The sequence below is a fragment of the Gracilinanus agilis genome, chromosome 4 (genome assembly GCF_016433145.1).
Source record: "Gracilinanus agilis isolate LMUSP501 chromosome 4, AgileGrace, whole genome shotgun sequence".
Lineage (NCBI taxonomy): Eukaryota > Metazoa > Chordata > Mammalia > Didelphimorphia > Didelphidae > Gracilinanus > Gracilinanus agilis.
The window spans coordinates 435,189,815-435,209,724 of record NC_058133.1 but is presented as its reverse complement, the minus strand read 5'-3'; the positions used below and the strand labels follow the sequence as shown (position 1 = coordinate 435,209,724).

Sequence of the window (19,910 nt, the reverse complement as noted above, 5' to 3'; positions counted from 1 at the left end):
AAATTCATGTAGAGGCATTGAAGAATGGGGAGCATAAAATGAAATTATACTTTATAACACTGGCTAAATTAATTGTGTTATGGAACATCATGATTATGAAATAACAAAGAGCAAAGTTTCCTTTATTTGGAATTTTTATATGCAAAGTATTAATACAAAGTAATGTGATTAATTTTTAATTGTCATAGTAGAACAGTGGTTCCCCAACTTTTTTGGCCTATCACCCCCTTTCCAGAAAAAATATTACTTAGTGCCCCCGTCACATACTATCACCACCCCCTTACAGTTATTCACCGCCCCCAAATGCACCTGTGGCCATCACCGCTTCCCTGGATCGTTGCAGCATCCACCAGGGGTCGGTGGCTCCCACTTTGGGAATCACTGTAGTAGAACCTCAACATGAGTATCACCCCCTTCAAACTTGATATATTGGGAAACTTATTCCAATGTATTCTAGAATTGTTTTCTGAGACAGTATACAAGGCACAAACATGTAAAAATTAGTTTCTATTTATCATCATATATCATTCTTAACCAAAATTTATATAATATAATTTTTATCCACTTTATTGTTCAGATGGATCTCTAGTAAATGTGTTCTGCTGCTTCCATAATTCATTTATATTCTCAGAGGCCCATGATTTGCTACCAGTTTTTTAAAGAGAACCAAAAGGCTCTCCTGCATGTAATGAGGCCAATTCCAACAAATAGTTCTAAGAATGATCTTGATAAACGGCAGACTTCTTGGAATGACTATATGGCCTCCAAGGGGACTTATTTAGGAGGCTCCAACCCTCATTTGAGTATATATGTTGAACAAGCCACTTTACTTCTCTATACTTCAATTTAAACATTGGGAAGATAAGGGAGTTGAAGTGGATGATATCCATTCTGGTTCTACCATGCTATAGATACTCTTTCTAATATGTTTTTTAAAAAAAGTCACATTACTTAATCAAGTGAGATAAGAGTGTTAAAGGTCTTGAACAAAATAAATATGAACCATTGTCAGTGTTATTTTTAAGTCATACCCAAATAGCATACATGTCAGAAAAGGACGTCTCGGTCATGTAGTTCAAGTGACAAATAATTGATGAACAATGTGAACTAGTACCCGTGAAATGTTATAAAAAGCAGAGAAAGCTCTTTAGCATGTAGGACAGGATAGGTACTCTTTGTAGTAATTATGGGAGGACATCAATAACAAAACATAGGATGAAATGTACAGGATTTTAATCTGAGTCAGTGAAGACACTACCCACATAAATGAAATCATAGTTCCATCAAAATAATGAAATATTGAAAGTCATATTTTTAAATGTTATTTTCCATCTTTCCCACCAATTCTGAAGCTGAGTAAGTGTAGGGATCATGCTTCCATGTTCCTTCCTCTATAACTTTTCATAAAGTTTATTCAAAACTTTTTTTTTGCACAGAAGATGATCAATGAAGTCATTTTGATTGACTGTTCACATATGCAATGTACCACCAATAGGAGAGCAATACAGGAGAAGCCTATTCACTGCCCATTCCAGTGATGGAAATTCTTTCCTAAACAGTAGAGAGGTGTGTTTGTGTGTCTGTGTGTGTGTGTGTATGTGTGTGTGTATCAATAGAGGAACTATTCCATTTATCAAAGATTTATGGAAGACAATAGTTCTGGAACAATTTACTGATTTTATAGCACAAAGGACTTTCAGCAATGATCACAGCAAAGTACACTAAGCATTTTACACTGCCTTTACTCAGAATTTGCTGACTTCTGAGGCCAGGACTTCTAAGCACTGATCTTAAACAAATAACCTGAAAGATATGGTCACCCAAGTTCAAGAATGCACAGTATTCTGAGTTAGATGAAATGCAAAACTCTTAGATAAAAAGTTTTACCAAGACTATAGGTCAAATACAGGACAATGAGTTACAGACCTGGGGAAATGGCATGTTTTCATATTTTTCCCTATATTGCAACATAATGAATATGGATCAACTTTTGACTAGATAAGTGTGATTGGTCTTGAGCTATCCCAATAGAATGCCCAAATAAAACATTTGAAAAGGGGAAAGCCAAGCAACTGATTATTTTGTTTCTTTATTTAAATGAAACATTTTTGTGTTTTGCTTTAGGATGAACATATATTTGATAAACATATTATAGATTATTCTGTATGTATTTGTAGAATGAAGAAAATATATGTTTTGACTTAAAACCCAAATGGAACCAGATAACAAAATACCCAACTGGCATCCATAAGAAGATAAAAGCTTTCCTACAAACCTCTTGTGTTTTTCTGTTGAGTTTAACTTTTAATAAATGTAAACTACTCAGAGAAGTAAATATATATATATATATATATATATATATATATTGAAAATAGGGACTAGACTATTCTGCACTTTAAAAGTAATAACATTATAGGATCATAGATCAAAAACTGTAAGGACCCTCGTCATTCATCTAACACAAACTTTTATAAAATAATAACTAACAATCCTATGATACATTAAAGTTTATTCCAGGAAGTAGATCTCATCATAATCTCCATTTTTATAGATGAGGAAACTGAGTAAGAGAGAGAGAAGTTAAGTAACTTGTATTTGGTCACAATCAGTAAATATTTGAAGCTGGTTTTGAACTTGTGTCTTCCTAAGCCCAGACTCTATGCACTGTGCCACTTTAGTGTCTGTATATCTGCTCAAATATGTCTGTTATACACTATCCCTTCCAGTGCACAACTGCAAAAATTTATTCATTTTTCCCTCTGAAATCTTTTCATTTCCAGGTTAACTTTTTGTACCCTTATTGCCAAAGAGTTCTTGCTGAATTTCCAGGTAGCCTCTTTCTTTTTAAGGTATTTCAAGAACCTTTGGACAAATGTTCTAGAGAAGTAGTATGGAGTTGGATTTTCTAAGTTTCATTTCTATTTTCTGGCCCTGCTCAATTCTGGACCATTTGTCTTTCAGAGGTGGGCTCCAATCTATACTTTAATGTTGTTTTTTTGTTTTTTTGTTTTTGTTTTTCACAGAGAAGAGAATAGAGGGTGATCACCATGAAAACATGGAAGGTAAGGAGCAGTATTATTCTAGAAAAGACTTTAAATGAAATCTCACCCATACCTCAGTCTTCAGGAATTTCCCTATCTCTCTCTAGAAAGATAATTATGAGTATGAGCCCATTTGTAAAAGTGGCTAGAAAAGGAGTGACAACTTCATCCAGTAATCCATTAGTAGTACACAAGAGTGGATAGGGCTAGCAATTCTGTCCTTGTATTTAACCTAAAATCTCTCTTTTAAAATAATAGCTTATGGACATTTCATTTTATTATCTTAAGACAGTTGGAAGTGAATCCTTTACCTGTCCTCCATATAATGGCCTTGATAGTTCTTGAATTAGTGATCCTTCATTTCTCTTGTTCAGAACAAAGGGGAGAAAACACAATATTGCTCCAGGCTGTAAATAAAATGTTGCTTATGTTTTTCATATTTCAACTTCTCCATCAGAGAAGGACATATACTCCATCTCTGGAAGTACTATGATGATTGATTAGTTAGCAATGCCATTGTGTAAGTGTTTTTTACAGTAAGACATTGTGTACTGTGCTGTTTGGTGGCAAGTATGAAAATAAAGGATGCAGGACCAAAGAATAAAGTAGGGATATTGACAAATCTTACTCCACCATTAGCAAACCATCCTCTTGATTTTCAGTGTTTTGTCACCTCTTCTAGAAAGGACAGTTATTCTAGCAGAGCATAGTCTCTGAAGTGCTCCATATTCCTTTCATTTGAAAGTTCACAAAGGCATAACTACTGTACTGCTACATCTCAATATATGGGTCTGACCATTTGCTTTTGTCTCAATAAAATACTAGTTTTTTTTTGTTTTTTTCTTCAAATAAAGCTTGCAAGAAATTTAATTTACATGTGAGGTGGTAAAGATATGGTGACTACAACAACATAATTAAAGTCTCCCAAAGGGGCCAGTCATATTACATGGTAGACAATGAATGCTCCTCCAAAAAATCCCAAAGAAACTTATCCTAAATATTGAATTTGAGGAATCTCTGATTAATTAGAATGGCATAGCACTCCAATGAATCAGATTCTGTGATGATTGACTTTGAAGAGAGAAAGTGAGTGCTTTGGAAAGGCAGAATGAAAAGGAAAGCAAGACTTTAGCCCAATTGCTTTTCAACTATTTATCTTTGGACATTGGGCAAGCTAATTAGCATTTGAAATACAGCCAGTTAATCCTTAGCTGTCAAAGGGAGATGGATGGGGGAGGGAGGAACTATGGATTTTTCTGAAACTTTGCCCTTGAAATGACAAGCCCAGAGAGAGTTAAGAAAAACTTAAGCATGTTGGCATATCCCCGCAGGGAAAACATACTAGAATTTGCTATGGTCGCCTGTTGTTCATTATAAGCAAGCTTGTGAAACCCTCCCTACCATCAGTTGGTGAAGCTGGAGAGTTGATGCAGCCTGAAATACAGTACGAACACTAGAATATTAGGGATACACCAGCGTGCCCGATTAAATTCTTATAGAATTAAGTTATCTGGAAAAAGTAACTCAATTTTTGCTATCAGCTGTTCCTTTCTCATTAGCCCTGCTTCCATTCTAGAAGTATCAACCCCAGGGTTCTGGCCAATATCCAACTTAGATAAATGGATTTCACTTGTCTCAATCCCCCCTGGAGTTTCAAGTGGAGAAGTGATTTTTCACTTTCACTCCCAAACGTTTCGGAATGTACAACGGAGTAGACGTTGCCCACAGACAGCTAACTTAGAAAGTTCAGCTATCTGGGTTGTGAGTGAATTGAGATAGCCTTGAAACAGGCACAAATTCTGGAAAATATCTTTCAAGAATTAGACCACAAGAATATTTTTTTGATTTAGAGGGGTTATTTAATCATAGTTTATTCTTTCCTTTTCCAGATTAATTTATTTGAAATGTGACTTGAGCATTTTTAGCATTGCACTGAGGACAATAGAATTGCAAACATTGTATTATAAATTCTTGGGGGATTGATCTGACCCATTTTTGAAATCACCAAAGCAGTTTTAAGCTAAAAAAATAGTTATCAAATGACTAAATAACTAAATGATGAAATAATATAACACATAGAAGCCACAGTAAAAATCTTTCCAGTATACTGACTGTTGATTGACCTTAAGCAGTTTATATCCTATCTTGGATCATAAATAATTGTTTACAGCTACAAATAAAAGTTTTAGGCAGAGAATAAGGTGCTACTTTTTTTCATTTATAATAAAAGGAGTAACATTAAGAATGCAGTTTACCCAGGCAATCAACAAGCATTTTATTGAGTGTGCTGTCATTGAGAAGACTGAGAGAAAAGGGGAAGAGTGGGGCATAAAGGACATCTTTATCAGCAAGAACTGAAATTACTGACGAACACTTGCAGGATTTCTTTCTCTAAGAATCTTAAATCTCAGAGTTTCTCAACTTCTGGTTTACGTTAGGTGTGGTTTAGAAGACTAGCAACCCTACATGACCTGCCAAATTTCCTTCCAGAGCTTTTATGTCTATTTGACCTATTCAGTGAAACAATTCTATAAAATAAAAGATTCTTGCATAATTTGTCATTGTGGGCAAAGATAATCTGAATTAATCAATTACTGAACGTACAAATTAGAGATAGTTTTAATTCCATTTTGTTACCCTGAATGAACATACAATATCTGGGAGCAGGCTTTAAAATGAAATATAGTAGAAGAATTACCAAAGCCATTTAAATAGTCAGATAAGAATGTTTTAACATTGTCTCTAGCAGATACTTTTTCAGGGGTAAAATGAAATCAAACTTTGGGCGAGCCTTTCTATGAATGAGCACATATTTCCAGTCTATGGGGACCAAATGAAGTGAAATTTTATGTACCAATTTCATGCTACCACCTTTAGGAGGTCTTTGCAGGTACTTTTGGTCCCTAGTATAATCCCTTCTAGGGTTAGTTTTCATGTACATTACATTTATTCTGTATGTTCTGATATATATGATATATAAATACACATACATATGAATAAACACACATATATACACATATGAGAAAAATATTCTAATAGAATAATCTCCCTCCCTTTTTATAAATATAAATATCTCTCTGTCTCTGTCTCTGTCTCTGTCTCTCTGTCTCTGTCTCTCTCTGTCTCTGTCTCTGTCTCTGTCTCTCTCTCTCTTAGTCCCTCTTTTCCTCCCTTCCCTCTCCCCCCTCCCCCCATACGTAGAGAGTCTGGAATATAATAATCATCATTATCAGTTTAACAAAACTCCATTAATTTTAATACTCTTTATGGCCCCTGCTATGTTTCTACAGTACACATCATGGTGCTTGTCACATGAAAGTTTTCTGTGAGATGTGTAACCCTTTTGGTCATTTATTAGTGGTAATAAATATGATACCAAAAATATATATATATATAGATATAAATACATAGATGTCCATCTATATTATCTCTATGTGTTTGTGTGTATGTATATGTACATCTCTATATATATTTACTATGCTAGTATTATTGCCAGTACATTTTAAAGACTCAGAAGTGACAAAAAAGAAATGAACAAAAAAATAACAACAAAATCTAGCAAGAGATATTTCCTCTCCTATGAACCCTTTTATTTTAATTTCCCCAGGCATTATCTAGGAGTTTACTGGGCTCCCAAACTGCTTTAAGATTTCCCTATGGTATATTATTTTAATTACTTATTATAATTACCTAATATTTAGTTGTCATTTTAATATGCTTTCTGGCATTTTGAGTACTGAAATTTATTCTCTTTCATTACCAAATCATTTTGACATGTGAGATAAAAAATTGGAAACAGTAAGACTCAGGATATTCACGGAATATCAAATTAGAATAGACCTCAGAGGACTTCTAGTTCAACATGTCCCTGAACCCCACTTTATCATACCCAATTGGTGGTTATGTAGCCTTTGTTTGAAGATCTTGAGTGAACAGGAAGCCACCACACTTTTAGAGAACTTCTATTTGTTAAGAAGTTTTGATTTGTTTTTTAATATCAAGCCTGGTTGCTTCTTTGAAAATTCAAGTCATTGTTCCATTTCTGCCCAGTGGAGCCAAACACAACCAATCCAACCCCTCTTTCACATGATAGAGTCCAGGTCAAAAAATTTGAAGAAGATTATCAAATATTTTGTCAATTTTCTCTTTTCTAGGTTAAATATACCTATTTAACCAGTTATCTTATGACTTGAAATGAAGACTTAAAACTGTCTTTCTAACCTGTGTACTTTCTCCAATTTATTAGCATTCATTTCCTACCTAAAATGTGGTGCCCAGAAATGAACATGGTACCCTAGATTTGATCAGTCCCTGGTAACACTATTACCTCTTCAGTGTGGGGTACTAGGACACCCATTATGTAATTTTATGATTGCCTTAGATTTATTAGCCATTATATTTCATGATTGACTCATACTGAGTGGAAACTAATCCCTCCAGATATTTTTCAGATGAAGTTTTGTCTAATGATCTTTCCAGCATCTTTTGTTTGTGAAGTTGAGGTTTTTTTTTTTTTAACTCAAACCCTAAGGCTTCATATTTATATTGCTAAATTTTCTCAATTTTCCAGCCTGTCAAGATCTTTTTTGAATTCTTTTTGCTATCCTTTTTAGCTTTTTGTTATCTACAAATATTACAAGCACTTGCTCTGTCTAAGGAACATCCTAAGGTAAAATATTATATGCTACGAAGGGTTGCTTCTGTTACTACTGTTGCACAATCTTAACTAACAGTGGACCAGTTACAGTTCCCTGGAGCACTCCAAAAGAGATCTCCTTCCCAATCAATATCAAACAGTTAATGAAACCTTTTTGAGTCCAGCCATCCATTTTCAGATCAGCCTTCTTGTGTTAGGTTTAACTTTTTTCAAATGGGAAAGCATTGGACACTCCATCAATATCTTTGTTAAAATTTCTAAAACACTTTAAAATATTAAAAAAAAACAACAAGATATACATTTCTGCTTTGGTGTAACAGCTATTTCCTACTAGTTTGGCAGTTTCCACTTATTAATAAATAATATATTTTAATTAGAAATATTATTATTTTTAATAGTAATAGAATAACAAAAAAATAATTAATAAATTAAAGTGATTCCTCGAAGGAATTTACTGAAGTTAACAACAACAAAAAGGAAACATTGCCCTTCTGCTCCTAGTCAAACTGGTCCCCTGAATATTCCTTGACAATGATTTTTTTCACTTCCCTTCATCTTTATCATGTAGTATAATGAAATAGTTGACACTGGATCATAAAAAATTGCAACCTGCACTGGGGAGGGCACTTTGTCAGGAGTCTCCTCCATTCAAATCAAAGCAGTTATTAAAGAAATGAGCCCCACAAAAAGACTGTTGAAAAAAATCTCAGCCTTTTTTGTCAAGGTAATGGGCAAATGGCATGCATACTGTAACTGTGGCAAATCTATCACAGGTATCAGAATGATCACTATTCCTCATTAATCTCAATGCTATGGCAGTTTAGATGATACATTAGCACTGGAGCTGTCATTTACAGGGAATGTTGCTGATAACATTCCTCTTTCAATTTATCTATAAAGAAAATCAGTTCTTTTGAATTCTTAGCATAAGGAACCACAAGAAATTCATTATATACCTCTTAACTGCTAGACATCAAGAGTATCCAAAATGAAATTTTTAAAAATTCTTAAATATTTCCACAGTCAAGGATTCAACATCCCTTTGTAGCATATAATATTTTACCTTAGAATGTTCCTTAGAACTAGCTTAATTCTCTTAGGTAAATTCATAGGAGTTCACCAATCTATAGCTGGAAAGGATCTTGGAAGTCTTTTCTATTGGAAATCTAATTCTATTATTTTACATTTGAGGAAACTAAGGCCTGGAAAGGTGAAGTGAATAGCCAAATGTCACACAAGTGATAAGTAGCAGAGATAGGTTTGAAATATGTCCTGTGACTCCCAATTCATCATCCTTTTCACTCTAAAACTGAGTCTCCTAATTCTAGATTCAGGTTATATAAAGAACAATTTCGAATACTTCTGTAAATTTTTTTATATAATTGAGTAAAATTATTCACTTCCTCTTTAATTTTTAACATATTGAAAAATCTTAGCTCCTATGATCTTTTCCCATTGGTCCCATTTTCTAACCCATTAGCAATTTCTACCCCTCTTCTCTGGAACTTCTCCAATTTCTCCAGATCCCCTAATATGTAGACAGAGGAGAAAAAATGTTCAACCAAATACACTAATAAAAATCTAAGTATTTTGCCAAATATAACAGAATTATCATTTTTCATTCCTTATATATGATATTCCTTTGCTACATCACAGTGGCCTGTTTTTTTTTTGTTTTTGTTTTCTTTTTTCTTTTTTTTTTTTTGGCAACAGTAAGGATGGCCTCCTGTTTAAATTTTGCTCTATTATGATTCCTAAAACTTTTTCCATTACTTTGTCAGTAATTTCCCATAATTTAGCTGAATAAGTGTTACTAGGATTTCAAGGAGAGCTGACAAATTCTTTGAAGTTTGTTTTATGCCCATTATACTTCCCAAAGGTAAGATGCCCTTACCTTTAGTAACCAATGTTACTATTGTCTTCATTCCCTTTTCTCTCCTAGCTTCATCTAGAGTATAAAGTCTGTGGGATGGAAATTCAGTCTACCACCCATTTAATTGTTATTCCTAAAGACACTGCCTTTCAGATATCCTCACAGAGGTTTGTTTAGAGAAACCACATCTTTCATTTGTCAGGGCAGAATTCTAGATTTTAGAGCTTCAAGAGGCCTTTGAGTTCATTTAATCCAACCCCCTCATTTTAAAGAAAAGGAAAAAAGATAAAAAGGCTTGCCTAAGATCATGCAAGTAGTGGTAGAGCTGAGAACAGGCCCAAAGTGTCCTCATCCCTTAGACCAGTACCTTTTATTTTGACTTTTGTTGTTGTACAGAAATTTTTTTTCAGTTTTGTCAAACTCTTTGTGATATCTTTTAGTTTTTTTCCTGACAAAGATCCTGGAGTGGATTGCCATTTCCTTCTTCAGCTCATTGTACAGATGAGGAAACTGAGACAAGCAGGGATAAGTGACTTGCTCATGGTTACACAGCTAGTAAAATGAATTTGAACTCAGGAATATGAGTCTTCCTGACTCTAGACACTTAGCTACCCTTTTTCACTCTATCCTACTATTTCATTTAAAGATCTCCACAATTTCACTTTTTTGTTTTTCTTTTAAGGTGTTGGTAATCTCATGCATCTAACAATTTAATGGACACATTTCTGAATTCTATTATACAGATCTTTTTATTAAAATATTAAATCATATAGGACCCTGGACTAAACCTTGGGGTACACTACCACTACAACTTCCCTTTAAACTCTCCCCTCCTGACTAAGGCTTGGTAATTAATCATTTCTCTAGAGGTCCCTCTTTCCACCCACTGTGAATCTACTCAAAGGAATAATGTGATCTTTAAAAATCTTACACTAACATAAACACACACCATGGTTTTGCATTATTTTGGCTTAATTAAGGAAAAAATAAATTTGTCCTTACCCTTAGGAAGATGCTATTATGTGTATCTAGTGCTTAAACTCATGAGTACTTGTTAGTGAAAGCAATGAAGTAATAAAATTCTCCATGGCCAGAACCATTTAGAAGAATTGTGCCATCCACATTAATACTACCTTTGAGGGTTACACATCCCAAGAAGAGACAGAACAGCCTGTTCTTTTGCCCAGACTAAACTTTTGCAGACTAATAATACATCCGTGAATTCAGTATTTGCTCTGAGGGTAGGACTAGGCAGGAGTTGGAAACATTAATTGATGAAATATTGCCATCTCAGATTATTCTCATATTATGACTTTGAAAAGAATCTCTAAAGCTACAGAATAAACTCTTAAGCTGGCTATTAATTTCATTTTAGAGTAAAAGTAAACATTGAATTTTTTTCCTAGGTGTCATAGAATCCTTTACACAAATCAACCTGATATTTAATTCAGGATCCAACTGTCTCCTGGGAAATCATCTTAAGCTATGCCTAAGGCAACTAGAGTATTCATTTGTGCTGCTAGAGGAGAGAATAATTAATATTGAAAATAAGTACATGACTATTAATATATTCTATAAAAAGTTAAAGAGGAGCTTTTAAGATTTTGGTTTTGTTATATTTTTTACTTGCAATTTATTACTAGTATCCCATGTGACTAAAATTGTATTTTATACCAGGCTCTAAACTGCTATTTGTTATAGCATCACCTAATCTAAGATCAAGTTTTTGTAGTGGTTGTTTCTAAGGACTTCTTTGAGTCAACTGATTGCTTTTCAGTCTTGAAAGTTTTCAAAGATCCTTCAGATAGAATTTTCTTTTTAGTAGGTATGATAAATCATAAACCTTCAAGGGAGAGAGAGAGAGACAGAGAGACAGAAAGAGAGAGAGAGAGAGAGAGAGAGAGAGAGAGAGAGAGAGAGAGAGAAGAAAGAAAAAGAGAGAGAAAGTGTGTGTCAAAGAGAGAGAGAGAATCCAGTTATACTAAGTGATCCAAACAGGTCAGAATGATTATAGACTGAAGAGAAGGGAGATTGCAATGTAGGAGGGCTCACAAGAACACCTGGAAGCATGTTACTCTTTCAGAGACTCCACTTGGGGTCTCAGAACTGAGAATGCTTCTTTAAATCATTCATGTGGTAGCACTCAGTCAAGTCTGGTTCTAGTTATTTTATCTATATTATCTAAAATCCAACATCTTTGAAAAAGGGTAAGACTTTTGTTTGTATAATTATATTGTATCATTTTGTTATAATGCATCAAGATAAATAATTAATACTCTCAATGAAAGAAGCACCCTCTTTCCCTTCAGTAATTTCAGAGTAAGACAAGTTAAAAAGAAGCACCCTCTTTCCCTTCAGTAATTTCAGAGTAAGACAAGTTAAAATGCCAATAGATTTATAGCTTATGAATGAACTAGAAACAGAATAGAAGAAATATGGATGCTGGAGGCAACCCTGTCCCAGGTCTCATTGCTATTTTATACATCTTTTAATATTAAGGAAGAATGTGGACTTTTAGAGGAAAGTTGAGATCTCCCACTAGTATAGTTTTACTATCTATTTCCTCCTTAAGCTCCAATGGTTTCTCCTTTAAAAATCTGAATGCTATACCATTCGGTGTATACATGTTAAGTATTGATATTTCTTCATTATCTATACTGCCTTTTGTCAGGATGTAATTATATTCCTTATCACTTGTAATCAGATCTATTTTTACTTTTGACTTTGCCAGATACCATGATTGTGACTCCTGCCTTTCTTTCTCAGTTGATGCCCAATAAATTGTTCTCCAGCCTCTTACCTTTACCCTGTGTGTGTCTACCTGCCTCATATGTGTTTCTTGTAGACAATGAATGTGGACTTTTGATAGAAATAATGGACTAGATTCTCACTTGTGGTCCTGGTCCCCAAATTAAGGACCTAAAGTGAGAATCTAGATATAATTTTCTTTTAGGAAGGATGATGTCATAAATCTTCAGAGCCTGAAGATCCAAAAAAAAAATTGAGAAAATAAGTAAGATCTGGCTATACTAATTGATCCAAAGTGAGGTCAAAATGATTACAAGCTAAAGAGAGGTATGTGTGTGTTTGTGTGAGTGTGTATATACAAACATATATACATTAATACATATATATGTCTGTATTTATATGTCTTATGTCTATCTATCTATCTATATACATATATACATATATGTATGTATCATTGCACTTTGAAATAATTGATTTTCCTTATATGGGGTTATTCATTGTACACTTAAAAAATTATTCTGATAAGGGGTTAATTGGCTTCACTAGATAAGCAAAGGAAACCAAGACACAAAAAAAGATTAAAAACCTTTCTTTTAATGGAAAAAAACTATTCAGGCTTCCATCCTATATTTGAAATTCTGTCATCCCTAAATTAGTCCTAAGCCCAGGGTTCCTTTAAGTGATGCTAATTATTTGATTTATAAAGCTAGTTAATACTGCAGTCAATTGAGATTGCTCAAAATAAGGACATAAATAATTATCAAGCAGCAGGAATGGAAGAAGATAAAAACATAGCTCAAGATGCTTCATTCATAAAGAGAGATGGGCAACATGTTTGACAAATACCAATTTGTAAGCAAGGAAAAGTTATGTTTTAATGATTTCATCAACTAAGGAAGAAAGGAAGAGAGTACATTTAAGGAGATAAGAGTCCAATATGTTTCAGTAGAGAGTTGGGCTTAACTGTTATTTGCTGTTATTTCTATGAGTCCCAGTGTTGTACATTCTCTAGGGCCCAGAAGATAGAATCCATAAGAAAGACAAAAAAGAGAACCGGAAGAACAGGCATCATAAGACACAGTAATGATCTGTACTTCAATATGAAACCCATTAAATGAGATTTCTCCTCCCATATGTAAAATGTTGGCCTCCAAAGATCAGATCATCATTTACTGTCAATTTGGTGTGAGATGGAAAAAACTGTTGACTCTTCTACATATGATGTGAATAAATATTTGGCAGTAAAAAAAGAAAAAGTGAGCTGTGTGTGATTTCTTTCTGAACATACTGCCAGATTAACTTGGAAAAGAGAGTACCCTCCTTGGTCTGAAGAAAGGCAACAGAAAAATGGAAATTTTGCCCTTTAAGAAGAAAACTCATTAGCTTGGTGTGAACGGAAGTAGTCACTACATTGGAGACATTCTCCTCCTTACTGAGAAGAAGCTCATAAGGGGATTATTTTAAGATGCATTTGTTTTTTTTTTTCCTAATAAGGATAATTATCTCCAAATAATCAAAGTGACTAAGTGCTTATGAACAGTGCATTCACAAACATGTACAATTACAGACATAAGCTGACCTTTCCACTGTTAGCATAACATGATATTTTGCTGCCTTGAGACTCTGGCTTTCATTAAAGGTATGGGTGAGGCAAGAGTATCTTTGTTGTGACAGTTAACAGTAATATTTTTTTCTCATTATGAGCAGATTGTGTCTTGGTTCTTTTAAGTCTGGAGAGCTTTTCCTGAATATCTCTGTGACTTGAAACACTTGGAGAAGAGCTATTTCTGAAGAGAACATCTAAAATCCAGGCAACACAATACTAACATCATCTCATGTTTCTAATACTGGTCACCAAGAGTTGCTGAGTACAAGTTAAATGACCGTTTCAGCTTTAAAAACACAATTTTTGTTTACATGGTATCTGAAACAGTGGGTTTACATATATATGTGTGTATATATATATATATGTATATATATATATATATTTTGTATCTTTCTCTCTGTCTCTCTGTCTCTCTCTCTCCATACACACACACACACACACACACACACACACACACACACACACACACACATATATATGTAGAATAATTAGGAGGAACTGCATTTTCTTCTGACATATTTTGTCAATGAATTAGCTTGATTGCCTACATATAGATTACTTAAATTGTGTATGAAATGCCCACTGATCTTCTTTTAAAATATTTTTAATTTTTAAATATATTAACTAGAATTTATATATTTATAAATAAATGAATTTAAATGAATTAATAAAAATAAATAAATGTATAAATTGAATTTATAAACCCATATAAATAACAAATGTATATATTTCATATATTATACATGTATTTATTTTTATTTTTAGAAATATAAATACAAACATATATAGGTTTTGTTTACATGTTAAATATTCCAAATGGAAGGGGACTTGGACCATTTAAGAAAACTAAGTCCGGAAGAGGCCAGGTTTTAAATTACAAAGAAACTAATACAGATAAATACAAGTCAAGTCAGTCAGTTTGTCAATAAGCCATTATTAAGCCCTGACTATGTAGCAAGCATTGGGGACACAAAGAAAAATTAAAAAGGGTCCCTAACTTTAAGGAGCTTATGAGTCTAATGAGAGTCGCAATTGGATAGAAATCATTTCACTACTTATCCTTGATTCTGATTTCAAAGTGAAAAGGTGAAGGAAGGGTAAGTCCTCCAGAAGAAAAAAATTTCTGACCACTAACAAAATCTTTATGATAAATAGGTGGCACCATAGTGCACAGAGTCCTAGAGTCAGAAAGGCTAAGCTTCCTGAGTTCAAATCTGGCCTCAGACACTTGCTAGATATGTCACCCTGGGCAAGCCACTGAACCTTGTTTGCCTCAGTTTCCTCATCTGTGAAATGAGCTGGATAAGGAAATAGCAAACTACTCAAGTAAATTAACCAAGAAAACCCCAGTTGGGATCACAAAGAGATATAACTAAAAAAAAATAAAATAAAAAAATAAAAAAGCTGAACAACAGAAACATTATAAAAGATTTAACTGCTCTTTGAGGGCAAAAATGTTTTTGACCTTTCTTTTTATGCCCAGATAGTTGTAGTATGTCTGGAATATAATAAAAATTTAGTAAATGCTTACTGACAACAAATATTTATTGCACACACACACTGGGTATAAGGCAATGAAGCTTTGAGAGTTACTCATGCCAGAGATATATTTGTATGAATGAAGTGAATGCTATTTTTTTCCAGCTATAACTCTATAACCCATGAAGAAAGCTAAATTAATGGAACAAAAAGTTAATATCTTTTCAACAAAGAGATATAGAAAGATCACTGGATTTGGAGCCAGAAGATCTGAGTTGATCCCTATCTCTTCTACATACTACTACTTAGCCAAATCACCTAAGGATTCCTGTGGGCTGCATATTGACTTAGAAAACCCACATGCTTACATTTTCTATGTTTTCTTGTATTTTTATTTATTTTGCTAAATATTTACCAATTATATTAAATCTGGTTTGAGTTGTACATGGAAGAATTGCATGAGTGTTTGACATCTCTGTTCTAAGTAACACTAATATTATAAACTGTAGAGTAGTGCATTTCTACATTGAAACAAAGTGTTTTCTCTTCCAAGAGTTCTCTTTATCAATAAAATCACTAATCTGGTCTCTATCTAATTTCCCTAAAGTAGGCAAAGATACAGCAGTTGAGTTGATGGGAAACCACCTAATTAAATTTCTTTGAATTTTGCTCTGAACAAATTATCATTGTCTACATAATACATTGCCACAAAATAAATTGCTTAATAATTTTTGCATATAAAACACTTGATCAATTGTATTTTTTGTCTTCCTTAGTATCCCCATTGCTTAGAGAAATGTCTGGTATTATATTTTTTATTGTTTTGTTATTTTGCTTTTTTAAACCCTTACCTTTCTGTCTTAGAATTGATTCTAAGGCAGGAGAATGGTAAGAGTTAAGCAACTGAGATTAAGGGACTTGTTCAGGGTCATATATCTAGGAAGTATCTGAGGTCACATTTGAACCCAAGATCTCCTGTCTCTAGATCTGGCTATTCACTTAGCCAACTAACTTCCCTATTTTGTTTGTTGATTTTACTATATTATGAGCCTCATTATCCACATCTATAAGGATTTCTTCTGTTTAAACTGAAGGTCTAAGGTTCCAATAAGTCCAGCTCCCTCTTTTAACTTATTTATAATTACTAACATTTTTGACATATGCCTAAGAGGAAATGAATGGACATATATATTAGCTTTAAAAACCCAAATCTATAAGGTGATGGCAAATGCCAATGCTTATGTCTGGAAATTCAGTCTCTAGAAATCAAATACCTCATTTTGTTGTTTCATTTTTCTAGCCAGTTCAAAAAGGAAATTGGAGTTTAACAATGCTATGAAAATATCTGCATTTCTCTTCAAATAAGATTCTATTTTCTTTTCTTCAGTATAAGATAAAAGAATGGAACATCAAAGACTTGACTATATAATTTATTGACTGGGACATAAGCAAGAAATAATACTGATGTACAACTGAGGTCTTCATATTCCTTCTTAGAAGATTTCATGGTATGTTACTCTTACCAAAGAATGAGGCTGGGGTAGTTTCATTGTTCCATAAATATATGATATCCTGACTTTTCAAGGGCTATTTTTGCTCTGCAGAGTCACTGCATCAGTCTAGTGTTGTGTTGATCAAATAGTTCTATTTAACCAGACCCAGCTGCAGGTAATGTAAGAGACTGATTGACTTACAGGATACACACAAGTCATTTCTAGAGAGAGTTAAAAGTTATAATAATTATCTTAATATACTAAAAGATTGTTACTGATGGATATAATGCAACACAAGGGAAATTGTATCTTCCATCTATTTCTTGTGCCTAACATGGGAAATGGAAATAAGAAATCCAGTGAAGCAATGAAAATTACCAGAGGTGTTTTCAGATGAGATTTTCTCTTGTATAATCCTAGTCTTATACTCAGTATTCAATAACTTTTTCTCAAAGCATCCTGGGCATCCCTCTCTCCATGTAGAGAGTTTGGAGCTCAGGATTCCCAGGGTGTGGAGCATATGAAGAATGACTTAAGGGACAATAAAATTCAAAAAATGTTGGGTTCCTCCCACAATTTCATAATTGAACAAATAATATAGATTAAATATCTCAAAGTAAGTCTGTATCCCATTTCTTGTGATTAGGAGGGAAATGTCAGATCCTATTGATACCCACTGTATTGTTACTGTGAAGTTTCCTCTTATTTGGTATTGCTAATCAGAAAGAATAACTTCTTCAATACTTTGAAAATAGGTCTCTCTTCAAATCACTGCTTTGAGAGCAAATGCCGTCTAATTCTATAATTCTGATATATACTGGTTGTACAACCATAATACAGGATTTATGGTTGATATAAAATGTATTTTAATTAGCAAAGAACATTTTATTTTTCACTGTCAATAATGTCATTATGGAAAGGATGAAATAGGAAAATTTTCCCCAAATTTTTACCAGAGTCATATTTTCTGGACCAACAATCACATTGCAAACACACCAGAAATGAGATGACCCCTGCAACAACAGATCTTATTTCTTTAGAAAGATACCTTCCTATTCAAGCGTATCTGCATTCTTAGAAAACATTTGTTCAAAACGGCAAATATTAATATCTCCCTTAATTATAATATATCCGTGTAATAAAACACAAATGTACCACCTCCATTTAAGTTTATGAAGAAACCATCACAGACCCAGAATATAAATTCCTTCAGTTACTAAAAAAATTCCTGAAAATTAAAATAAGCATGAAATACTTGGAAACCTAAGTACTGTCTAAGGGAAAACTGTGCAAATGGAAAAGAATGATGTTGAATAACTTCACACAATAGAGAGCTCACATGGCATAAGCATTTTATAGGAATAATGTTGTACAAAAGGGACGGAAGGAAACCAGAGGGGAATACGATAAAAGGGGGAGAGAGAGTGAACGAGAAAGAGAGAGACAAAGAAGGAGATCAACAGACAGAGAGAGACAGAGACAGAGACAGAGAGAGAAACAGAGAGACAGAGAAAGAGATAAGGAGAAGATATGAGATATCAAGAGAGGAGCAGGAGATGGTGGAGAAAGACAAAGAAACACCTGTAGGAGGAAGAAGAAAAAAGAAGGAAGAAAAGTAGGAGATAAAGAAGGAAGAAGAGGGAAAGAGTGGAAAGGGAGAAGAGCCATTCATAAATTTTTAGTTCTGTCTAAAAAATTATTCTAAATCTTAAGCTAAAAAGTTTCTTGCAATTAAAAATCTCTATTTTAAAAAGAGGGAAATAAAAAAAACTGTAGAATTAAGGCAAATCCCTGAAAAAAAATTTTCTATCAAGAGAAAAGTAGTATAGCTTAGGCATAAGCTGAATCCTTTGTTGTTTTTATCGTTCATTTGTTTTAGTCATGTCCAACTCTTCATGACCCTTGTTTGTGTTTTTCTTAGCAAAGATACTGGAGCAGTTTGGCATTTCCTTCTCCGGTTTATTTTATAGATGAGGAAACTGAGACAAACAGGATAAAGTGATTTGCCTAGTATCATAAAGCTAGTAAGAGATTTGAACTTGGGGGAAATGGGTCTTCCTGACTTTGGGGCCAGCACTTTATCCACTTTGCCACCTAACTGCCCCATCTTTTTGCCTTATAAATACTTTTAATTCATTCATTCCACATAGATTTATAAAGAATCTATATGGGCTTAAGATATCTATAAGACATCAAGTTAAAAATGTCCAATAAGCAGTTGAAGATTCAAGACTAGAAGTCAGGAGAAATTAGGACTAGACAAAATAAATTTGAGAATCATCTGTATGTACATATGTATATAATATAAATAACATATACACATATTATATATTTATCATAAATTTATATTCACATGTTATGTATTTATATTCATATATATTTATATTCCTATTAAATATATATGTCCAAACAGAATTTGTCATCTTTACCCCCAAACCCTATTCTCTTCCAAGCTTACCCGTTACTGCTGAAAACACCTTCTTCCTCCCAGTCTCCCAAGCTTATAAGGTACGTGTCATCCTGGACTCCTCGCTCACTCTCACTTCCACATCGACAACTTATTCATTCTCTCTTCTTGACATCACTTCTATATGCTGTCTTCTCTCCTCTGATATGGTCACTGCCTTGGTCCAACACTTTATCACTTATGCCTCGTCTATTCCAACTTCCTTCTGCTTAGTCTTCCTGCCCTGGTTTCTCCCTAGTCCAGTCTTCCACTCGGATTGCTATTGGAACAATCTTCTTAAAGCACAGGACTGACATGATTTCACCTCCATTCCTTTGCTCATTAAACTTCAGTGGGTCTCCCTGTTCTCTTCAGCATCAAATACAAAATCCTCTGACTTTTAAAGCTCTTAATAATCTGGGCCACCCTGTCTTTTTAGTCTTTTTACACTTTAATCCATCCCCTCCACCTATTACTATATTACACTATATTACTATATTATATTATCTACTATATTACACAATGAAACAGGCCTTTTTTCTATTCCTCACACAAGACACTCCATCT

General features: G+C 33.7%; 1 protein-coding gene across 1 annotated transcript in view; it reads right to left on the bottom strand.

Annotated features, from left to right (window-relative positions):
* SMOC2 (SPARC related modular calcium binding 2) overlaps positions 1 to 19,910 on the bottom strand; it is a 277,433-nt gene that overhangs the window by 50,746 nt on the left and 206,777 nt on the right.